This window comes from Pelodiscus sinensis, chromosome 1 (genome assembly GCF_052426305.1).
Source record: "Pelodiscus sinensis isolate ZL-2025 chromosome 1, ASM5242630v1, whole genome shotgun sequence".
In the NCBI taxonomy this organism is placed as follows: Eukaryota; Metazoa; Chordata; order Testudines; family Trionychidae; genus Pelodiscus; species Pelodiscus sinensis.
Window position 1 is genome coordinate 302222996 of NC_143052.1, and position 22621 is coordinate 302245616.

General features: G+C 42.9%; 1 protein-coding gene across 1 annotated transcript in view; it reads left to right on the plus strand.

The window, feature by feature from the left end:
- The first annotated feature begins 397 nt into the window (after positions 1 to 397).
- The window catches only part of STARD13 (StAR related lipid transfer domain containing 13), a 415654-nt gene continuing 393430 nt past the window's right edge, over positions 398 to 22621 (plus strand). Inside the window, exon 1 of the mRNA XM_075919190.2 lies at positions 398 to 527. The gene's annotated coding sequence lies outside the window, so the exon portion shown is untranslated. The remainder of the gene's footprint in view (positions 528 to 22621) is intronic.

Consider the following 22621-nt stretch of genomic DNA (forward strand, 5'->3'; position numbering starts at 1 on the left):
AAAGGAAAGCAAAGCAAAGGCCCAGGAGCCAGACTATACCTTTACAAAAACTTAGGTTATTGAAAGTAATTATAGTGGGTTAGTTTATGAAAAGTAGCTCCAGTTTGCTCCTTTATTAAAGGAGGCATCACCCTTCCCCCTTTAGGCCTGTGTTGACACTAGTCATGAAATGTGGGGGAGGCCGTATTTTTGTCACCGTCACCTCTGCTTCTGTATGACTAGGGTGATGAACTGTGTGCTAGGGTTGCATGGGCACAAGGAGTGAAATGCTTTGTGACAGTAACACGGAGGTTAATTTGGCTCCTCGATCACAAAGATCATATGCTGATTGTGACAGGTTTTCAGGGAGGCAGCTCACACATGTGCTGCCCTGCTCTTCCCATTGGTGTGTTCGATAAGAAGGGGCTGGCCCCTTGCAAGTCACCTTCTGTGCCTCTGACAGATTAGATTTTTAAGCAAGAAAACAAAACCAGGATGTCTTCTGGGCTGCTTTATCTTTAAGGACAGCTTAGAGCTGCAACTGCGAGGTAAGAAGTCTCCTGCCTGAACTTTAAAACGGGGAGTGTAATCATAGAGTCAGCCTTTAAACACTTGGCTATTTAGTGTGCAACTTTACATGACGTGTATATAATAAACTGTCTGTATAATAAAATTGCCCTGTCAAACGGCTGTGAATCCTCATCTGATAACAGTTCTTGCTTTTTAAAAACCCCAGAAGTTGGCTCTCTGTGTTGTGATAATAAATGTGAAGGAAGGGTTTCTTTCAGGAAATATAACCAGTCTAGATTGAAATGGCTTCAGATTATCTATGCTATTTAAAAATGGTTTCATGAGCAGAGCCAGTCCTGCTGAAGGGGGAATCCCATGGGAGTTGTCAGCAAATGTCAAGCTGGTCTCTGTGTGTCTTTGTCATGAGCGTCATTTGGTGCTTGCTTGTGTGTGAAGAGGGATTAGTTTAAATCCTGCTGTCACAATTGTGTGGCACTGCATTCACTTAGATGAAAAATCTGTTGGTACCAGGTGTTGGCAAGCTGGCCAATTAATAATGATTGTGGCAAATTAGCTTGAGTGATTATAGCTCATTATGATGCAGATTTACAGAAATCTTTTTGGGACAGAATGATACAGAATGGTTACCAATGTGTGAGAGAATCATCCATGGCACTTAAAAATAAGTCACTGCCCTCCCCCCCCCATCCATTTCTATTTTGTTTTTAAATAAATAGGAATTGTTGAATGTTTTTCTTTGGAGCTTTTGGGGCTTTGAACACAACTTCTGCAGGAACCAGTTCTGCAGAATCAGGCAAAAATCCTATGAGTTCAAACACGTGCCATGTCAGTTTCCTACTAGAGAATAATCTGCACAGGGAGCAATTTGGCCCTAAAATGTTACTTTATACCTTTTCCTATGTAGTTAAAGCTAATGCATTAGAACTTCTTTTGGTTTAGTAGGTCCTTGATAAAAGCTGAAAGCCATTAAACAAGGATTGTTTTTTTCCAGTCTTTCCTCAAATAAGCCTGCTTCATTAGTGGATTCTAGAACCCACACTCACTGTTACAACTTATACCTTCGTATGCAGTTGGTATTCCAACTTCACTCTTCCCATCTGCCCTTGACATATACATTACCTCCAGTTTAAACTCTCAGATTCCAGCATATTTAGCAATCCCAAGTCAGAAAAGACATGATGACAGAAATGGGAATAAGTAGCATCTTATTGAAATGTGGGTGTGAGTCTGAGCCAGTGGTTTTCAAACTGTAGGCCGTGACCCCAAAGTAGGTCATGACTCAATTGTAATGGGGTTTCCAAGAGTGGTGTAATACCTGCTGGGGCATAAGAACATAAGAACGGCCATACTGGGTCAGACCAAAGGTCCATCTAGCCCAGTATCCTGTCTGCCCACAGTGGCCAATACCAGAGGCCCCAGAGGGAGAAATCACAGGTAATCCTCAAGTGATCCCTCCCCTGTCACCCATCTCCAGAGAAAAGGGCCAACGCCAAAGCCCAGAAGCTCAAGTCCCACTATCTAGGACTGAAGACCAAGGAGAAGATGGGTGGGCTAAGATTACATGCCAGAAGTCCTTGGGCTGAGATGGGCTCAGGCCTCTGTTTGTCCCCCTCTGCCGCTTCTGGGGTCATGTAGTAATTTTTGTTGTCATAAGTGTGTGTGGAGGGGTCAAAATGCAATGAAGTTTGATCTAACAATTCTGAATCTAAGCCAGTGTAGATGGCCAGATAAAGATGGAATTTATGCCTTAGAACCTACTTTGTCTTATCTTTGATTTTGGCCCAGAGTGTTTCCCTTCCAATGAATCTCCACCTTTTGATGGCCACTACAGCTTCAACATTTAAACTTTGTCCAAAAGGGAAAAAATACAGTGGTTTTCCATTAAGATTAAATTGGTATTTATCTGAAGACATTGCAGCAGGAGGTGCCGAAGAACAATAAAAGCAGCACATACTATCCAAGCAGAGAAATGCTGTTGTTCTGACATAAAGAGGCACTTTTAATTTGGAAGAAGTTTCTTTGTTATTCTAAAATCCACAAACACCAACATCTATGTAAGAGTAAACATTTAGAATTGTTTTAACTCAGTGGATCACACAAACCGCACTACATTTTAATAATGTTAAAATCGAATGCCTGTTCAGCCATTCTCTTTCCTTTGTCTTCAAAAGTAAACACATATAAACAGATGTATAAATAATATAATATAGGTTGATATGCTTTAAGTTATATAGCTTTTAAAAATTAATAATCAAATCCCCAATGGGAGCTGCAGGTAGCAGTGCCTGCAGGTCAGTGCAGAGCGGCATGGGCCATGTGGAGCCACCTGTTCCCCCCAACCAAACAGGAACTGCCCCAAGTAAGCATCCCAACTCCTAGCCCTAGCCTTCAGTCTCTTCCTTCCTCCCCCCATCCTAAGTCCCTAACTTAAAACCTGCACCCTAATTTCTTGCCCTAGCCCTTACTCCCCTTCCACAACCTAGCTCCCTCTCAGACCCCACACTCCAATCCCATACGCTGAGTCCTATCCCACACACTAAGTCTCTGACTCCCTCCTAAACCCTGAACCTTAACTCAGAACCCCTGCCATAAATCTGCTCCAGTGCCCTAACTCATGCCCAGACCCCATATCCCCACCCTCTGTACTGAGCCTGCTCCCACACTGCAAACCCCATAGCCTCAGCCTGGAGCCCCTTCCTACACCCAAATGCCTCATTCCCAGTCCCACTCCAGAGACCGCATCCCCAGCCAGAGTCCTCATCAACCCCAACCCTGAGCCCCTTCCCACACTCTGAACCCCTTTGCCCCATCCCTGACACAGATTCTCCATGTGTAGGATGAATTTTGTTAAGTGCACCAATGTGGAAGTGATGTGTCACACATCATCTCCATATTGCTGCACATAACAAAGTTCATTCCATACATGGACATAAAAAATTAGAGGGAACACTGACCTAATCTTTTACACCCTTTAGAGTTATGTATGAAATGTATATATTATCTAACTATATATTTTAGAGTGTGTCTGTTTGTCTGCAAGTCCGTTTGTTAAAGAACGCCTCATAAACGGTAAGAGGTAGGGCCACCAAATTCGGTATTCAGCTCCCTCTTACCCTAACTTAAAGCAAGATCAGGGTTTGGTTGTGCCAGGAAAATGGGAAGTGCCGAGAATGGGACTGTTTTCCAGAACATGGAAAGGGAGAGGGCTGCTGTTCGGAGGCATGTGATACTGCGGAGTGACCACTGGGGAGCAGTCACATCACCAAGAGAGTGGTAAGCTAGGGCTGAGCCTTGCCAACTTGCCTGCTACTAGACCAGGTAAGCAGCCCCCCCACCTTAAACCCCTGACTGCAACACCAGAGGTGGGGGGAGATGAAAACCCTCCTGGACAGGAGGCTGGGGAGGGGGCTCGGGAGGAGAGAAAAGGCCCCTGCTAGACAGGGGAGGGTAGAGGGGGAGAAATGGCCCCTGCCAAAAGGGCTGGGGGGACAGCAAAGACTCTTGTTGGTCTTGATTGAGAGAAAAGTCTCCTGCCAGCTGGAGGGGGTGGGGGAGAGAAGGCCCCTGCTGGCTGGGGACCTGGGAGGAGAGAGAATAGGCCCCTGCCAGCGAGGGGAGTCTGGAGAGCCTATGCCAGCCAGCAGGATTGTGGGGGAGAAAAGGCCCCACCAGCTAGGGGAGAAAAATCCTCTCCAGATGGGACCCTCCCCAGACTCCTGCCTTGCCCTCCCTGCACATCCCCAAGGTCCTGTCTTGACTCCTGAACCCCCACACCGCCAGCCCCTGCCATGAAGGACTAGGACAATGTCGGGTAAGTCTTCTAGTTTTCTATAATTGACCCATTTCTCCCATCAGTATCTGGACTCTGTCCCATTAGTAAGTCCTGAGAAGGTCGTAGCTTAAACTGGTAAGTTATGAAGTAGCACATGTAGCTCAACAAGAGTTTACACTCTGGAATTGGGGCCACTTGTTTTTATTCTCAAGTTGATTTCCATTTCTAAATTACCCTCATGTTTCCCAGATGCATTCCTCTGGGAGGTGAAATGCTGTTGTTATGCCTTACAAATGTAAATTAACTAATCTTCCAGGAGTAATTGATAGAAAAGTAATTTCCTTTAGGATGACAAACAGTTTTTCAGCATAAGAGTAATGACTTCAATTTAAAAACTATAAATTGTATATTCAGGAGCTCCAGGTCTGACTTACTCAGCTTCAAATATAAATTACACATTTCTGCATCTAGGTGGTTATAAATAACACCACAGTTAGAACAGGCATTATTCCTTTTCTTCACCACTTTGTTATAATTGACAACAGGAACAAAAGATCTAGGCTGTTTACTTAAAAAAAAAAAAGCACTAAATAAAGGTGCACATATTCTTCATAATCTCAGACTTCACTAATGATGGGCATAGACACCCACAAAGTGATCTCTCTACCAGAAATAATATTTCATCAAATCTATTTCTAGAATAGGCCAATGTGTTCAAAATCCCGATCCGGATGAAACCTTTTTTTTTTTTTTTGCTCAGGCCCATCTCTGATCGTAACGCCACTCTATTTAGGGAATGAGAAGGAAAAATAAATTATTTCAGTATGCATTCTGGTAGCACCCATATCGCACATACATACGAATGAACATGCACACAAATAGTCTTTGCTCTGAAGAGCTGTTTCAGAAACCAACTACAGTACCATGCCATAGGCAGAACAGAGGAATGCAAGCAAAAGACACATTATAAACATTCATTAAAAATATCCTTAATTCCTTCATAGTCAAACAAAAGATTGACCTCTTGTTACAGTAGAAGTGGGCACTGAGGGTATGTCTACAAAGCAAAGTTATTTCAGAATAGCAGCCATTATTCTGAAATAACTATTTCAAAATAAGGCACGTATAGACACTCCACTGCCACTATTTTGAAATAGCCCCTCACCAGGGCCATTCTAAGTTATTCCTCAACAGTGCCTCCTGGGGCTCTAAATCAAGATAGCACATCTACCTTAGGGTGTGTCTAGACTACAGAGTTTTGTTGACAAAAGTGGACTTTTGTCGACAAAACTATACCTGCATCTACACTACCGCTGAGTTCTGTCGACATAACGTCGACAGAACTCAGCAGTTTTGTCGACGCTGGTAAACCTCATTTTACGAGGCATAACACCTTCTGTCGACAGAGTTCTGTCGACAGAAGGTGTTATTGCATGTAGGGTTGTGTCTAGACTACAGGGTTTTGTCGACAAAACTGAATGTAGTCTAGACGCTCTTTGACGACAGAAGCTTTGTCGACAGTATCTGTCGACAAAACCCTGTAGTCTAGACGTACCCTTAGGGAAGCCTGCCTCAGACTAATTGTGAGGCTTTCCTGTAGTGTAGATGTGATATTTTGAAATAAACTATTTCAGAATAATTATTCCATAATAGCTTATTTTTAAATCAATGTGCAATGTAGATGTAGCCTGAGAGAGTAAAGAGAGGAGAGCATGAATGTGCTTGCGGGAGAAGTGGACAAATTGAGTGGTTGGCATCAGAGAACAGAGGAGATATGGGCAGTATAAAAGATATGTTTGGGAGTTTGTGAGCTCAAGTGTACTTTAAATGATAAAGATAATTCCAGATAATGGCAAACCAGCTTCAGTGCAAATATGAGCTCTGTCTTGTGTGCTTTCTGGTAATGAGACACTTTCCCAGTGTAAACATTTTCATTTCTATGACGTAGGGGTTATCATAATGCAAAAGGGATATAAACGAGTACTGTGTTTTCCTAATGGTCCTTTTGGAGAGGGAAAAAGGTCATGGATCTAAATCTAAAAGATTAACAGCAAAATGACTGACTGAATTAGGAATAAATTGGAAAGTTGTACTTTGTATGTGTGCTGTTCCTTTATAAGATCCTTGCTTTTATTCCTAATTTTGATCTTGTGCATTTCCTTAGCGCACCAAAACTCAGACCTCAATAGTCCAGAAGCCTTAAAGATAAGGAAAATACTGCGAAGTTGGATTATTTTTATTCACCTTATTTTTAAGGCTTTAGGCTTCACATGGAGAGAGGTAAGAGACACACATACATTCCTGTACTCCTCAGAAGAAGTATTTTTGGTCAAGTGAAAGTCTTTGTAGTCAGATGTTTATAATCAATGCCTCCTTAGTAATTTCTTTTCAGTCACTGTTTTTTTGTTCGTGTACATTTTATCCACCCACCCACAATCCTTACAAAGAGCTCAGATTTTATAAGCTATTTAATCATTTGAAATCCCCTATTACCAAATGCTCTAAGAGACCAATGTGTGTGTCAAAGCATGCAGCTGTTGCTTTGTGTAGTTAATAACCTGTCATATTTTAGTCCCTGTAGAAATTACTAGACAAATGTTTTTCTCCTCTTAATTAATGTGGCCAAACTAAACATTTCTTTGTAATTAACATCATTGATTCTTTGTCTATACCTGAGATCCAGGATTGCCTCGAAGTCTAAAGCTCAGAGACAAGGCAGTTTGTGTTCATCCAAAACAAAAGTTGTACTTTTGAGATCCAATCCTGTTTCTCTTGAAGTCCGAGGAAATTCAGCCATTGTTTTCCATGGATCAGTGATTTAGATACTACGCACCCCTCAGGATTAGGTCCTCAGTGCAGGCTTCAGTCTAAAGTAATCTGTGTGGCTGGTACACCTTGGAATCCCATGGAGTTGCCCTATATTAGTTGCAGGGAGAATCTTCTTATGATGGTGATGATGATTGCATGGGTTCCTTTGTCGCTGCTGAAAACTGACCTGTTCCCAGGAAATACGTCACAGGCTCCCATAAAAATGACATCAAGGGTGACACTGAGCATTTCTGCTCCTATTGTCCTGAACGTGGTTCATTCCTGGCAGAGATGTTGCTTTGCTATTCTTGAATAGATCTCATGGTGCAATAAGATTAACAGGTGATTTAATACAACAGATTTAAAAATGATGGTGCACTTATAAAACTCTGAAAACATACGTAGTGCTCTAATTGATAATACATCATGCTGCTTTCCTTTTCCTCTTTTCTATATGCAGTTAATGATTTGATTCATTGCCTGGGATCTGCTGGGGGAAGAGGAAACTCAGAGGTCCACTTTGCTTTAAGGGTGTGTCTAGACTACAGAGTTTTGTCGACAAAAGTGGACTTTTGTCGACAAAACTATACCTGCGTCTACACTACCGCTGAGTTCTGTCGACATAACGTCAACAGAACTCAGCAGTTTTGTCGACGCTGGTAAACCTCATTTTACAAGGCATAACACCTTCTGTCGACAGAGTTTCTGTCGACAGAAGGTGTTATTGAATGTAAACTGTCCTTTGCGTCTACACTACCATGTCGACAAAGCAGCTTGCTTTGTCGACAGAACTCAATGTAGTCTAGACGCTCTTTGTCGACAGAAGTTTTGTCGACAGTATCTGTCGACAAAAATTCTGTCGACAGAAGCCTGTAGTCTAGACGTACCCTAAGGGTATGTCTAAACTACATGCCTCCGTCGATGGAGGCATGTAGATTAGCCAGATCGGCAGAGGGAAATGAAGCCGTGATTAAAATAATCGCGGCTTCATTTAAATTTAAATGGCTGCCCCGCTCTGCCGATCAGCTGTTTGTTGGCAGATCGGGGCAGTCTGGATGCGACGCGCCGACAAAGAAGCCTTTCTTGATCAACACAGGTAAACCTGGTTTCACGAGGCATACCTGTGCCGATCAAGAAAGGCTTCTTTGTCAGCGCGTCGCGTCCAGACTGCCCCGATCTGCCGACAAACAGCTGATCGGCAGAGCGGGGCAGCCATTTAAATTTAAATGAAGCCGCGATTATTTTAATCGCGGCTTCATTTCCCTCTTCCGATCTGGCTAATCTACATGCCTCCGTCGACGGAGGCATGTAGTTTAGACACACCCTTAGTGTCTTCTTGGGCTGACAGCTCTAAAATGACTAGCTTGCTGCAGAGCCAGCTTGAAGGACTCCTATAGCTCTAAAGACCAAGGATATAGTCTCTTGGATCCAGGCAATGCAATTCAATTGGAAAACTTAAATTACAATAGAGCAACAGAAATATCTGAATTTGAAGAGGGAGGATAAGCTTCATGTTGTCTTATCTTAAAGCACTAAATCACATAGAAAAGAAAAATCTTGAGACATCCATCTCTTTACCAGTGCAGAACAGTTCCTATGACTCTAAGCACCTGTATTTTCACCCTGCACGCTACTGCAATGGTGTTTGTACAAAATATTAGTTTAATCTGATGTCTCACAGTGCTGGTTATTAATATAATTGTAAAATTCAGGTGTTAATGTTATATGTGAAGTTTATTAATTCCCTCTCTGATGTTTCTGGAACATGTTTAAGAAAAAGGCAGCCTACCCTAAATAAAGATGATAAACAGGTCTGTCCTGCACAAAGCAATGTGGGTTTACCACAATTTATATATTAGCAGTAAACAAAGCTATCAAGATGAATTCAAGACAGAGAAATAACATGTTCCATGCACCTCAGAGACACCAGAGACTGACTCCCCTTCCTGACTCCTAGAACCTTTTGGGGATATAAGGAACATGGAGACTCCATCCTTATGCTTCACCTCAGGAGACAAAGAAACCAAGCAATTTGACCTCAGTATTGTGTCCTGGCCAGTAGAAAGCTGGAAAGGAGACTGGGGTAAAAGAAATATCTTGAACAAAGATAGTAACTTGCTACATTAAGTTTTAGACTTAAAATACGTGTTTCCATTCTTCTACATGGTATCACTTAGGGTACATCTAGACTGCATAGCTCATTTGGGATACAGGAAGTATCCTGAAATAGCAACACTGTATCTTTAAAAGCACCCTCTATTTCCTGAAATAGCGGGAGCGCTATTCCAGCGTCCCTGTAGCCCTCGTTCCATGAGGGTTAAGGGATTTGTTGGACTAGTGCCTTATTTTGAAAGTTGGTGCTGTATAGACAGCACCAAATTTCAAAATAAGCTCTTTCAATTTAGACTCAGAATAAACTACGCAATTTGCGGAGTGTCTCGATGCACCTTTAATCCCTGCTCTTTTGTTAATAAACCTGTTTTTCTATCGTAAGTCAATTCAGTGCTCTGTGTAAAGAGAAGGGTGTATTTACCCCAGTTAAATTGATAAGCTGTGACATACCAACTCTTTAAGGGTATGTCTACACTACCCCGCTAATTCGAACTAGCGGGGGTAATGTAGTCATCCACAATTGCAAATGAAGCCCAGGATTTGAATTTCCCGGGCTTCATTTGCATAAAGCCGGCCGGCGCCATTTTTAAATGCCGGCTAGTTCGAACCCCGTGCCGCACGGCTACACGCGGTACGGAGTAGCTAGTTCGGATTAGAAGCCTAATCCGAACTAGCTGTACTCCTCATGGAATGAGCAAACTTAACACATTCTGTGAATGCACAGTGGTAGGGACTGTACATTGCAGAGATATCTCTGAGGAGTTTGGGGGCTGAAGGTCACTGTTACATGCTCATGTAGCTTGGGCTAGGAGAGCAGAGGAAATCAGACCTGGTGTGGCCATTATGTTTATAAGGAGCACACAGGATCTTTTTCAGGGGGAAAAAGCATTATGCCATGTTAATTGTAAATACGGCATAGAAATCATGTGTGCATCCATTCACACAGACATAGACACACACACAAGTCCTGCAGCTGGTATCATAGTTACCAGTCTTGTCGGTAACTTGTTGGTGCTTGTACCAGGTGTCAGTCGATGATCAGGGCAGTGAGTGGTGTGTGTGTGTGTGTTTTACACCCGAGACTTCAACCGCTGAGACCGGGGTCCCTTCGCAGTGAGCAACCTGGAGAAGGTTGACAGGCACCTCAGGAAGTTTACAGGGAGAGCTTATTACACCTCAGATTTCAGCTGCTAGGATACAGGATCCCTTCACAGCGGGCAATCTAGGGAAGACTGAGAGATGCCCCAAGGGATCTGTCACCTGGGAGTGACATGATCCAAAACGCCCAAGCTCTTCCTATACCTGTCTCTTATGACCGGCTGAAGTTCTTTTAAATTGTGCTTGGTTCTGTTACAGCAACTGAAGGAGTCAGATTAAAGCTTAAACAGTTACTATTTTATTGTTACAGGGTAAACTTAGCTGTTAAATGCTACTGATGTGTTACAGAGAACACAGCCACTACAAAGGACAGGACAGAAATTACACTAATAAGTCACTTACAGGTACCATGAATCCCTTTTGGTTCTCTGAGCTCTTATTCAATGCATGCAAAATAGACACCTAGCAGGTATATGTTTTCACCCCTGCGTTCCAGACTTGGCGTGGCCAGAGTCTTTCTCTCAATCCCTCGGGAAGAAGTAGGGCGAGGTTGGGCATCCCACAGACTCGGGAGACAATCAATACCTGCCAGCAGGTGTAGATGATTGGAGCTCAAATGGGGTGGGCTACTAAACCCCTCTTTATACCCCTTGGGTCATGTAGGCTTCTTCCTGGTGTCAAGTGGCCAATTAGGAAAAATGGCTTTGAACACCAAGTTTCCCACAAAGGGTGCAAAGCATAATTCACACCTGGGAAAATGCAGACAATGGGCACCTCTGGTATGTGATGGGCGAAGATTCCTCTCCTGGGACAGTGCAGGCGTGTCAATTACTGGTACTAGCCATTAGGATGGAGGGAGGCCCCGGGTCGTCAGCTAGCCCATTTACTGTCTGCTTTCTGTTTATGGTAGAGTCAGGGACAGGCAGCACACCTGCGTTCCCAGGGCATCAAAGGCTGACCGCCTTTCTCTTGCTCTCTGGGGGGAGGAGGGGGAGAAACAAGATGGGGTTCATGTCTGGCTACACCAGGCTATTGACCAATTAGGCTGGGCATGAGGAAGGAGCTAGATTTTGTGGGTCACAATCTGATGCTCCGAAGTTTTCTTCACAGGATGAACCCAAAGCTTCCTGGCCACACACCCCACTTTTGTAGTTGTCAGTACCAACTTGAGTCTGTGGGTTTTCCGGTGTCATGCTTTTGTCATCTAATGCAGCGATTCCCTGGCATAGGGCTGCAGACCGCTGCTGGGCCTGACTCGCTGGCTGCTGGGCCGCGGCCCATTGCCAGAGCTCAAGCCGGCTGTTCATGGCGCCTCAGGTCCTGTAGCCATTGTGGTTGAGGCATGGCAGTGGAGACAGAGTAGGAGGCACCTCCTTCCCTCCTCCATGCTTGGGGAAGGAGCAGCTGTGAGGACGGAGGGAACACATGCGCCGCCGATGGTTGCTCCCCCTGCCCGTGAGGCTGCTTTTGCTGCTGGTGGCACTGGGCCTGAAGAGGAGGAGGAGGCGGTGGCGGGAGGAGGAGGCGGCAGCGTCTTCCTCCCTCTTTGGTAATGGCAGCCAGCTGGAGATACATGCTCTTTCTGCACAGCTGCTTTTGCCAGCAGTGGCGGGAGGATGTACCTGGGTGGAGCTCCATGTCCCTCCCCACCCATAGGCGTGCAAGACATGCTTGGGAGGGAGGGGGCGTGAAGGAGGAGGGAGCACGCGAAATGCCAATGGCCAGTCCCCCTATCTGCGCGGCAGTATCAGCCGCATTCTCTAGGGGGCAGCCTCGCTCTGGGGAGTCTTAGTACATGGACTGTGGTGTGTTTTCTACCTTCCAATGCCTCCGTAAAACCCCTTACTGTTGTCTTGTCCCTGGAAAGCCACTTCTACTCTGGTGCTGTCATCTGCTTCTCTTATTCCCAAATCTATATGTTCAAGCACACCTGTTTCATATCTCCTTTATTTGATGTTACCCTCTTTCATATCTTGTTCTGCTCTGTTCTTTTAATTCCACTGTTTGTCTAATTTCCTGTGCAAACTCCCCACGGCAAGAAGCACGGGCAGATTCTCATCTGACTACACTAAAGTAAATCTGTAGTAACTCTATAAAAGTCAACGGAGTTACCTTGATGTAACCAGAGGCAGAGTTCAGACTTTTTTTTTTTTTTACTTTCTATAAGCACATAAATGTGTTTATGGCCATAATAAGTATAAAATCTGCTTTATTTAGAAAGTTTAACAATGAATTTAAAATCTGCAGAAGTAATGCCAATCCTGGTCATCTGAAGAAGTGGCTGTGCCCACGAAAGCTCATGATACCATCTACATATTTTGTTAGTCTTTAACGTGCTACCAGACTATTTATTTTTTAAGTTTTTCCTGTATTTTATCAGTGATAATACAGCTACCTGTCAGACAGGACACTGACAACTAGAAGTCAGATGAGAGGTTCCCTACTATTCAACACACTAACTTTAAACTGTTCTTTTGTACTATCTGCTCCTTACATCCCTGCAGCCATCTCCTGCTATTATGCCCCAGACTCTACCTCTGCAGATTAGGGGACACTGAAAAACATGTCACTCTGTCATTGTGGTAACAGCTTTTGCAACTGACTAGCAATGTTGCCCATTGATGGTTGGTTTGTATGGAATTTATCAGTATGCCTAGATGCTTCCCTAAAATGCATGCATTATTGTAAATTGATCTAAGTTACGTCAACTTCAGCTACGTAATGGAAATAGCATAACTTATGTCGACTTATAGCTTTAGCGTTGACCAGTGCTTAGATTCAGCTGCACTTTAGCTCACCATTTGTTGAGACTTACAGCTCAGTTCTGGCGACACCCACCACTTCCCTGCCATGTTGTAGTTGCAGCACAGATGGGGGGGCAACTGAGTTGCCTTTTTTTTTTCTTTTAAGTATCCTCATGGTCTAAGTGGGCCCATATGAATATGAAAAACCTCTTTATGGAGCTTGGCCTGAAGGTTGCTGCACTAAACGTTTGTAATTATGAAGTACAACTTGACCATCTTGTTCAAAACCTTCAGGGTTCTGTCAGAAGGGAACCTTTACAAAGTACAAAACAGAGAATATAGAGGGGGTTGAAAATGATGAGGCACAGCAGGATTATGGGCTTTCAGAGAGAAAAATAGTTTGTTGTGCCTTCCAGAAACAGGTGTAAGCACAAAGGATGGGTGCAAAAAGTCGTGCACCAAACTCTGCTACTCTGTGCTTGCTTTGCACTACTAATGGGGGGCAGTAGTAGCATGGATAAAAATGCATAGGCACTAGGAAATAGCTGGCTCATGTGGAATGAGGAGTCCTTGTACGCAGGTTAGTAGTGCCAGGTCACAAGAGATTCTCCAGTTTCTGGAGCAGAGTCTGAAGACTTGACAGAGGAAAGAGAAGAAGAGTTTGCCTGGATGGGAACATCCTGAACAGAGTGACTAATATGGGAGCTCCCGTCTGCCAACTAGAATGCTCTTGTAGCTTCCTGATGGAGTAGCCTGCTGTGCAGTAAATTAATGGAATGACTAAACTCCTTGACAGTAACTCTCCACCACTTCTGCCTGCAGACTGAGGTGGCAGACTGGCTTGCAATAATACCCATGTCCCTGATGGTTTTCTGACAGATCCCTGTTGTCACATACTTCCTGACAGCTGTGTCTTTAATCACCACGTGGCCCGATTCCTGTGTGATCCCAGTGTAATTTCTCACTCTGGTTCCAGATAATGTGTGCATGCCTTTAACACAAATCTTTATCAGATAAATGCAGGAATCAAACCCATGCCCCACAGGCTTTGCAAAATACCTGTGGCGCCTCCTCTTATATTTACAAGCATCACTTTGGCCACAGCATGAGGCTGGAGCATGTCACTTCTGCGTTATCAAGCAGATACAATCTGCTGCTGAGTGTATACCTTCTCCTCCCACCCCCTTATTGTCATAAAGTGGCTTACTAATGAGTCCGTGCAAGACCAGTGCAAAAAATGAAGGCAAATGAAGGCAATTGTCAGCAAATTTCCCGGTTCAAACTTTTGGGGCTCCCATTCTCCCTTGCCCAGAGATAAGTCCCTCAAAAGTTCTGTGGTATTTTGTCTTGCCCAAGCCCTTCTGCCAGACAGCTGCAGCCTCACTACATCTGTTCCACAGAGGAGCCTGCCTTTGCAAATACACAGTAGATATAACTACAGTAGTAACAGTGACAGGCTTGGGACCAAAACTAGCTTCATTGGAGATGTTCCCATTTGTGCCAGGATGGAAGCTGGCTCACGATGACTCATTAGTCATATTTGGACAGGAATTTTTTACTGCAACTTTTTTGGGGGAGGGGTGTGTGTGGAAGATGCTGATTTGTTAAAATCCAAACTTCACAGAAACATATCTCTTTTGACAAGAAGGTTTCATAGGTCCAGGTCTTGTTAGCAAAAGTACAGTTGCTGCAACATCCAATAGCCTTGTGATTAGGGTACCTACCTGAGATGTCAGAGACCAGATTCAAGTTTCTGTTCTGCCTGATTCAGAAGAGAAATATGATGCTGGGTGTCTCCCACATCCTTGCTGAGAGCCCTGACCACCAGGCCATACAGTCAGTCTCTTTCTCTAGCTAATGCTTATTTAATTATTTACACAAAGTGCCACATGGAAAGATTGATGATAGCCTGGTTATTAGGGCACTCACCTAGAGTACGGGAGACAGAGGCTCAAATTACTGCTCCTAATCAGGCATTTGCAGGGATTTGACCCTGGGTCACTGACATACCAGATGCATGTCCCAACCCCTGGGCTATTGTCTTTTCTCCAGAGGGTCATTGCTTATTCATGTTTTCATGGTAAACTTCAAAGAAAGTCTCATTTCGGTTCCTGTGCGGAACAAAAACCAATGATGAAACCTTGAAATTTTCCATAAAATAGAATTCTTGTGTTCTGGCCAGCTCCAGTATGCCACTTATTAGCATAACTCTGGGAACCCCTGCGGCCCGATCTTGCAGACCTGACTCATATGAGGATCTTTCTCTTATGCACGGAGTTCAGCTGACTTTAGCAACAATAGCATGTGGATAAAGATTACTCACATGTGGGAGAGATGCAGAATAAAGCTTTGGGCAGACTGCGTTACAATTCTATGAACAGATCACAATTGTAACACTATGGAGATGTAAATGTAATTGTGTATAGAATTGCACAATAATTAAATTATCTATAAATTGTGAGCACTCAAATCAAGCATAAACAAACCTCATCCAGCACTCAAAGTATTAGCTCAATATTGGTGCCATATGGTTGGCTTTTTCTGTTTCTCATAACTGTCATTCTTCACCCCTGTCAGCTGCTCAAGCAGAGTTGCCAGATAATATTTGCACCTTCGCCAAACATTTCTAACAGCTGGTGTAGTCCTGGTTAAACAGTTTATAACACTTCAAAGTTTAATGCTCCCATATACATGTTAGAAAGCTGATTCTCTGAGCAGATGTTTAGCCTTGTTTTTTAAATTAATTTCAGAACTGCTTTCTTACCGATTACCGCCTCTTATGATCAATTATGCTTCAGCATTCCAAAAGATGAATGAGCTCATCAGAATCTCGACTTTGAGACTTTTAAAGACACCCATGCTAACAGAATAAATAATAGATTCTGTAGACATTTGTTTAATAACAAGAGTCTTGCACATGATCATACTGAAGTCAATCGTAAAATTTCTGTTGGTTTCAATAGAAGCAGGATTGGAGTATAAAGGCCTAGTTTCTTATAAGATACTATATGTAAACTGTATGCAGAGTCATGGGCCAAATTTCTTGCAGGACACAGGGATACCCTTGTAAGTTACAAAATAAAATTACGAGAAGAGCTTCGACACATAGCAATAGATGCTATGAAGTTTAAGGGGGAAAATCAAGCTGAGCTAGAAAGAATCATACCATATCATGGGCGCATATATATTTCTCACATTTCATGAATTGCTAGTTAGTATTTGCAAAAGAGAAATAATTTGAGTCTTGGAAAACAATATGGTGTTTAAGTGGATAAACAATTCACAACCTATTACCTGAGGCCACCAGGAGTGTGGTTAAGAAGTTGTTGGTTGACTCTTAATGCAACCATTCAGTCTTGTAGTGAAGTGCAACCAGGCCTTTTGCAAAAGTCTGTGGAGTTTAGAAGTCCTTTCCCACTGGGTGAGAGGTCATTTGATTAAAACTAATCTTTGAATTTAGTGTAGTACTGACACACGTTGGTGCATTATGGCTTAAATTCTGAACTGAACATGGACAGTCAGACATCTTGAACGCTGGTAGTCTTGGCAACCACATGCATACAACTAAAAATCTGGGGCAAGGGCCTGATTCTGGGCCTAATTAGAGGGCCTCATTCTGTGTTCTTTACACATCCACATCTTGTCATTGGCAGAATGCGAGGATCTACAAACACACATCTAAGATGAAGAATTATTGATGAAATTGTGAGTTCTCTAAGTCTGTCTTTTTGGAGATTAGTTCTAATTCTAAACATGGTGAAATCTATGTATTTCAGTGTTTTATGTAATTAAGATTTATTGTAAGCAAGACACATCCTCACTGATTAATTAAACAACCATACAATTTCATAAACAATCTAATTTTATGGATAGCATATGTAGTTCCCTTCAAGCCATGAATTTAAAGGGCTGATTTATGCCTTTGGAAGGGAGGAATCCTTGCATTTATTCTATACCTTCAGTCCCGGCCCTTCCCTTCCCCCTAAAGACAAAAAATTTTCTTCTCTTTTTGTCACTGCAGATGAAGTTACTAATCCATGGATGATAGTACCTCCCAGGAAAAAAATAATTTCATAGTATATCCTGATTTTTTATGGTAGGAGGTATTTCCAGAGAGGCTGCTAAAATACCTCTCCCTCTCCTTCCTCCCTCCTGCTCTCCCTGCAGACAGAAGCATTGTAGGAACAAGGTAGGGAGCACAGACTACTGGAAGCCTGTTCTCTATTCTCCAGCAATGAATAATATGATACTGATAGATTGCTTTCTCCCTCCTCCATATAGACAATGTCCCCTTATACCTCTACACACAATGGGCTGGTACCTCTCAGTTGCACCTTTGTGGATGAAAGGAATAATTTTCCCCATGAGTGTTCTCTTCATAAGTTACTTTCCTGTTCCTCCATAGGATGCATGCAAGAGTGCTATCCCACATGAGTCATTAATGGCATGACGATGCTATTAACTTTCCTATAAAGTTCAACAATGTTGTTAAGTTACGCATTATTCACATCAACTATTTGAAACTGTTACTTAGAAGAAGTTATGGGATCCATCCTGCTGTGTCTTGCCACATGGGGCGCATAAATACCAGGCATTCAGATAATGCTTTTTTACTGCACATGGAGACCCACTGCGATTAAATGAAAGAAATAAAACCACACACATACATCTCTGAAAATGGACGTGCATGATTCTTGCTTCACGCTGTCACTCCCACCTTTTATAATATCTCTGGGATTACTCATTTTGGAGAGTGGATAGAATTATGCAAAACCCCAGAACTCAATGCAATTATTCAGTGATGGGGAGTGGGATAAAATTGGCAAAACCGAGACTGCACCTGAGGATGTGCATGTCTGGTTTGCGTATGTGTGGAATCACAGGGGATTTTATCCTTGGCATTGACCACAATAGGATTAACAGTTTTTCCATTTATTGTAATGCAGCATTTTATCCATATTAAAAAGCTTTACCAAGCCATTACAATCTATCTATAACAGCTGGTGTCAGTTCTAACACTAAGGCATGTTCCCTGCATCATGCCCTAACTGAAGCAAATGGATGCCTTTAAAAAAATAACCCTCTCATTTCCTGAAGAAAAAGGGAAGAAATATGAAAGGTCTCACGTATGCCCCAGACCTTCACTGAGCAAGGTGCAGACAAATTCCTGTATTCTAGTATAGCCCCTTAGGGTGTGTCTACACTATGCCCGTTGCTTGAAATAATCTACGCAATTTGAGCTATGCAAATTGCGCAGCTTATTTCAAGTGTGTTTCAAAATAAACCGCTATTCCAAAATGTCCCTTAATCCTCATGGAATGAGGTTACCAGGGATGTCAGAATAGCAAGTCCGTTATTTCAAAAGCTATTGTGAAATGATGGGCTTGTTTAAAAGACACGGAATAGCTATTTTGGTATACCGGAAGTAGCCCCTGAAATAGTGCCGCAGTGTAGATGTAACCGTAGACTCCTGTGGGGCTCTGTTTACAGATCTAGATGCAGAATCTATTCTATTTATGTTTGTATACAATCCATATCACTGTAATAGCAGCGCCTTTCCCAGTAATACCTTAAACAGTGTGACTGGCAGTGGTAATGTGTCAGTGTGGGATCTATTTATCTGACTGTAAATTCTGAGTACCCCACAACCTTTTCTTATAAAAAGAATGAGGAGTTCTGTGGCACCTTATAGACTAATAGATTTATTTGGGAATAAGCTTTCATGGATAACATTGTAAGTGGATTTTAACCCACAAAAGCTTATGCTTATGCCCAAATAAATCTGTTAGGGTATGTCTACACGGGTATGTCTACACTACAAAGTTAATTCGAACTAACGGATGTTAGTTCGAATTAACTTTGATAGGTGCTACACTAGCGCTCCGCTAGTTCGAACTTAATTCGAACTAGCGGAGTGCTTAGTTCGAACTAGGTAAACCTCATTCTACGAGGACTAAGCCTAGTTCGAACTTACTAGTTCAAATTAAGGGGTGTGTAGCCCCTTAATTTGAACTAGTGGGAGGCTAGCCATCCCCAGCTTTCCCTGGTGGCCACTCTGGCCAACACCAGGGAAACTCTATTGCCCCCCTCCTGGCCCCGGCCCCCTTAAAGGGGCACGGGCTGGCTACGGTGCCCATGCCAGGTGCAAGCCTGTCAGCACCCAGCCAGCAGACCCTGCACCTGGCACGACTCGAGCCAGCCACCCGATGCCCCCCAGCCTTAGATTTAAATTCGAACTAGCAGTTTGTATGTATAGCCCCTATTAAAGTTAATTCGAACTAACGGCTGTTAGTTTGAATTAACTTTGTAGTGTAGACATACCCATAGTCTATAAGGTGCCATAGGACTCTTAGTTGTTTTGCAGATATAGACTAACACAGTTACTCTTCTGAGACTTTAACCTTTCTTATGTTTCTCTTCCCAAAAAAAAGCTTGTGAGTGAAGGAAGTATGATTATTCCCATTTTGCTGATGGGAAATGAAGATGCGGAGAAACTAAAGCCCAGATTTCCAAAAGATGCAGCCTAAAGATGCAGCTAGACACCTAATGGTATTTACAGAAGTGCCTAAGCAGGTTGAGTGCTAGCTCCTGTGAGAGGTTCGTACTGAACTCTGGTGCTTTTGCAAAGCCTGTTTTATGCTTGGTCCTGCCATGAGTGCTGGAGATTAGACTTGATGACCTCTCGAGGTCCTTCCAGTTCTGTGGTTCTATGATTCCCATCAGATAGTTGATATAACTAATGCTATGCATTTGAAATGAAGGATGAGGGGGCTTAATGCCATAAATGTTATATATAGGCACTAATTTCTCTTCTAGCTGGGGGGGGGGGGGTATTTGACCTCCACACCCACTCTCACCTCCCACTCCACCCGTTGCTTCAGGCTCCCCATCCTGCCTCTTCCCATCCCTGCCCCACTCCAATTCATCCCTTTCCTTAAGGCCCTACCCTGCCCCAACTCTTTCCCTGCATGTGCCCTGTTCCCACTCCTCCCCTTTCTTCCTTGAGCAACCTCAATGGTGCAAAGCAGGTATATTGCAGTGGGCAGGTGGTGCTGAGAGGAAAGGGGGGAGTTGGTCAGCAAGTCTGCCAGAAGGCAAAAGGCATTGGGAGGACAGGGACAGAGTGGGGATCTTGGCTGCTGAACACCCGTGAATTTTTACCTCCAGCCCCAGAGCACCACGGAGCTGGCAACTATGATTTTATAACTAACTACAGTAGAACCTCAGAGTCACAAGCACTTTAGAAATGGAGGATGTAACTCTGAAATGTTTGTAACTCCGAATAAAGTGTTACGGTTGTTCTTTCAAAAATTTACAACTGAGCATTGACTTAATACAGCTTTGAAACTACTGTGCAGAAGAAAAATGCTGCTTTTAACCATCTTAATGTAAATGAAACAAGCTAGAAATCAATTTTATGATTTCCTTACATCATCAATTTAAAAAAAAAACCTTTCCCTTCACTTTTTCAGTAGTTTACGTTTAACACAGCACTGTGCTTTGGGGGGTTTCTTGTGTTTTTGTCTCTGCTGCTGCTTGATTGTGTACTTCCCGTTCCAAATGAGGTGTATGCTTGACTGTTTAGTTTGTAACTCTGGTGTTCAGATCTCTGAGGTTCTACTGTAACTGAAACAATTGCCTTAATAATTTTCCAAATGAGCCATGCGTGTTTAATAAATATTAAGGTCTAAGCAGTCTAGTACCATTTTACCAACTTAAAATGAAGTACCAGATACTGCCACCTTGGCTTATGTTAAATATTAACTTACTACTTGAGTAACTTCTACAATTATTCATGTAGCTGATACTTCCTAATTGTCAGAGTGGTTAAGAACTGGAATAAATTGCCAAGGGATTCTGTTGAATCCCTATCTCTGGAGATTTCTTAAGAGCAGGTTGGGCATACACTTTTGCGGTATTGTCTAGGCGGCGCTTGGTCCTGCCATGAGGGCAGGAGACTGGACTTGATGACTTCTCGAGGTTCCTTCAAGTTCTTTGATTCTATAATATTCAAAAAGTCTGCACCCAGCGGTTCCTCTTGAGAAGAAGGGGAGCTGCTAGATACTACGGGTACTGTAGAGAATACAGTCCTAACTGGTCATACTGGTACATACCCTCATTTTCACACCTAGGCTTTGAATATAATCTCTCTGAGGCTGTCTACACTACATTTTTTTGCAGAAGAGACAATGCAAATGAAGCACTCATTAGCGTTTTCTCACGCTTCATTTGCATAATCTCTTCCAATCCATTTTGTGCAAGAGGTTTTTGCGCAAAAGTAAGCAGTGTGGACATGTCCGTTTTGCACAAAAAACCTTTTTGAGCAATATCTTTATGCCTCTCTTTTATAGGCAAAAAGGGAGTTTTGTGCAAAATGGACACGTCCATACTGGTTGTTTTTGCGCAAAAACCTTGTGTGCAAATTGGATCGGAAAAGATTATGCAAATGAAGTGCAAGAACATGCTAATGAGTGCTTCATTTGCATTGCCTCTTCTGCAAAAAGCTCATAGTGTAGACATAGCCTGAAAGGTAAACTGGGAATTGGTGCTGGTGGCTGTTTCATTTTTGCAGGCTGTGGAATCAGTGTTTTAAATACATTGTTATATATGACATTAGAGACAGAAAATACTGTATAATACAGCATCCACCAAAACTTAGAGTATCTATATTTCTGGTGTCTGCACATTTGGATTTTACCTGTTAAATTGTCTTATTGTTTTGAGATACAGCAAACCAAGGGGATGTGAGGCAGAAAAGAAAATGCAGAGTGTGACATGAGTAGATTTTATTAGTGGCAAATCAAGTAGTGCAGTACAGCTCATTGCTCAGTACTGGAGCAAATATAGATGTGATTGTGATGCATCATTTTTACTACTCCTTGAAATAAATAGGGTTGAAGCCAGCCTGTTAGGCTCTCCAGATATTGGTGCTCTAATGCAGCAAGTTCTTTTCAGTGCAGTCCAATAGCAAATCTTTCATTTTTAGTTGTTCTGCTGTGTTTTTTGTGCCCTGGTTTATGACTGAGAGTCATCTGAAAGGAGGTTTTTCCAGCCTGTAGGTAACCAGCCAATGCTTTTGGATACATGCCAAGCCAAACACTGCAGGAAATTAACATTGAACAGGAACATAGTTATGCATTTCTTGCAGGCTGATGGGCTTAGTTAAGAGAAGGTTTTAAGCCTTTTCTCTTGAGATCCTGAAATGAAATTTCCAGACTAAACCCCCAGGTCAGTAAACTAGAATGCCCAGGCTTAACTTTAAGCATCTGAGTCTTACTAACTTCCATGGATCTGATTGTGTGCTTATGGTTTGAAAGATCAGTGTTTGCAACTGAGAAAGTGGAGGTGTAAAGGCAGATAATATGATGGACGGTCAAGCATTTCTTCTTTTAGGCGGCAATCATGCCACTGCGGCTCACTTCAGGCACAAGGCCCTGTTGCATAAATCTGCTGGCAGGATTAGGGCCTCAGATTGTATTTAAAGTAGAAGAGCATGTATGTACCACGGTGCACAAAAAATTCTAACTAGAGGGAAGAAAAGGAGAAAGAGGGGAGACATGTATGCCAGGTAGTCTGT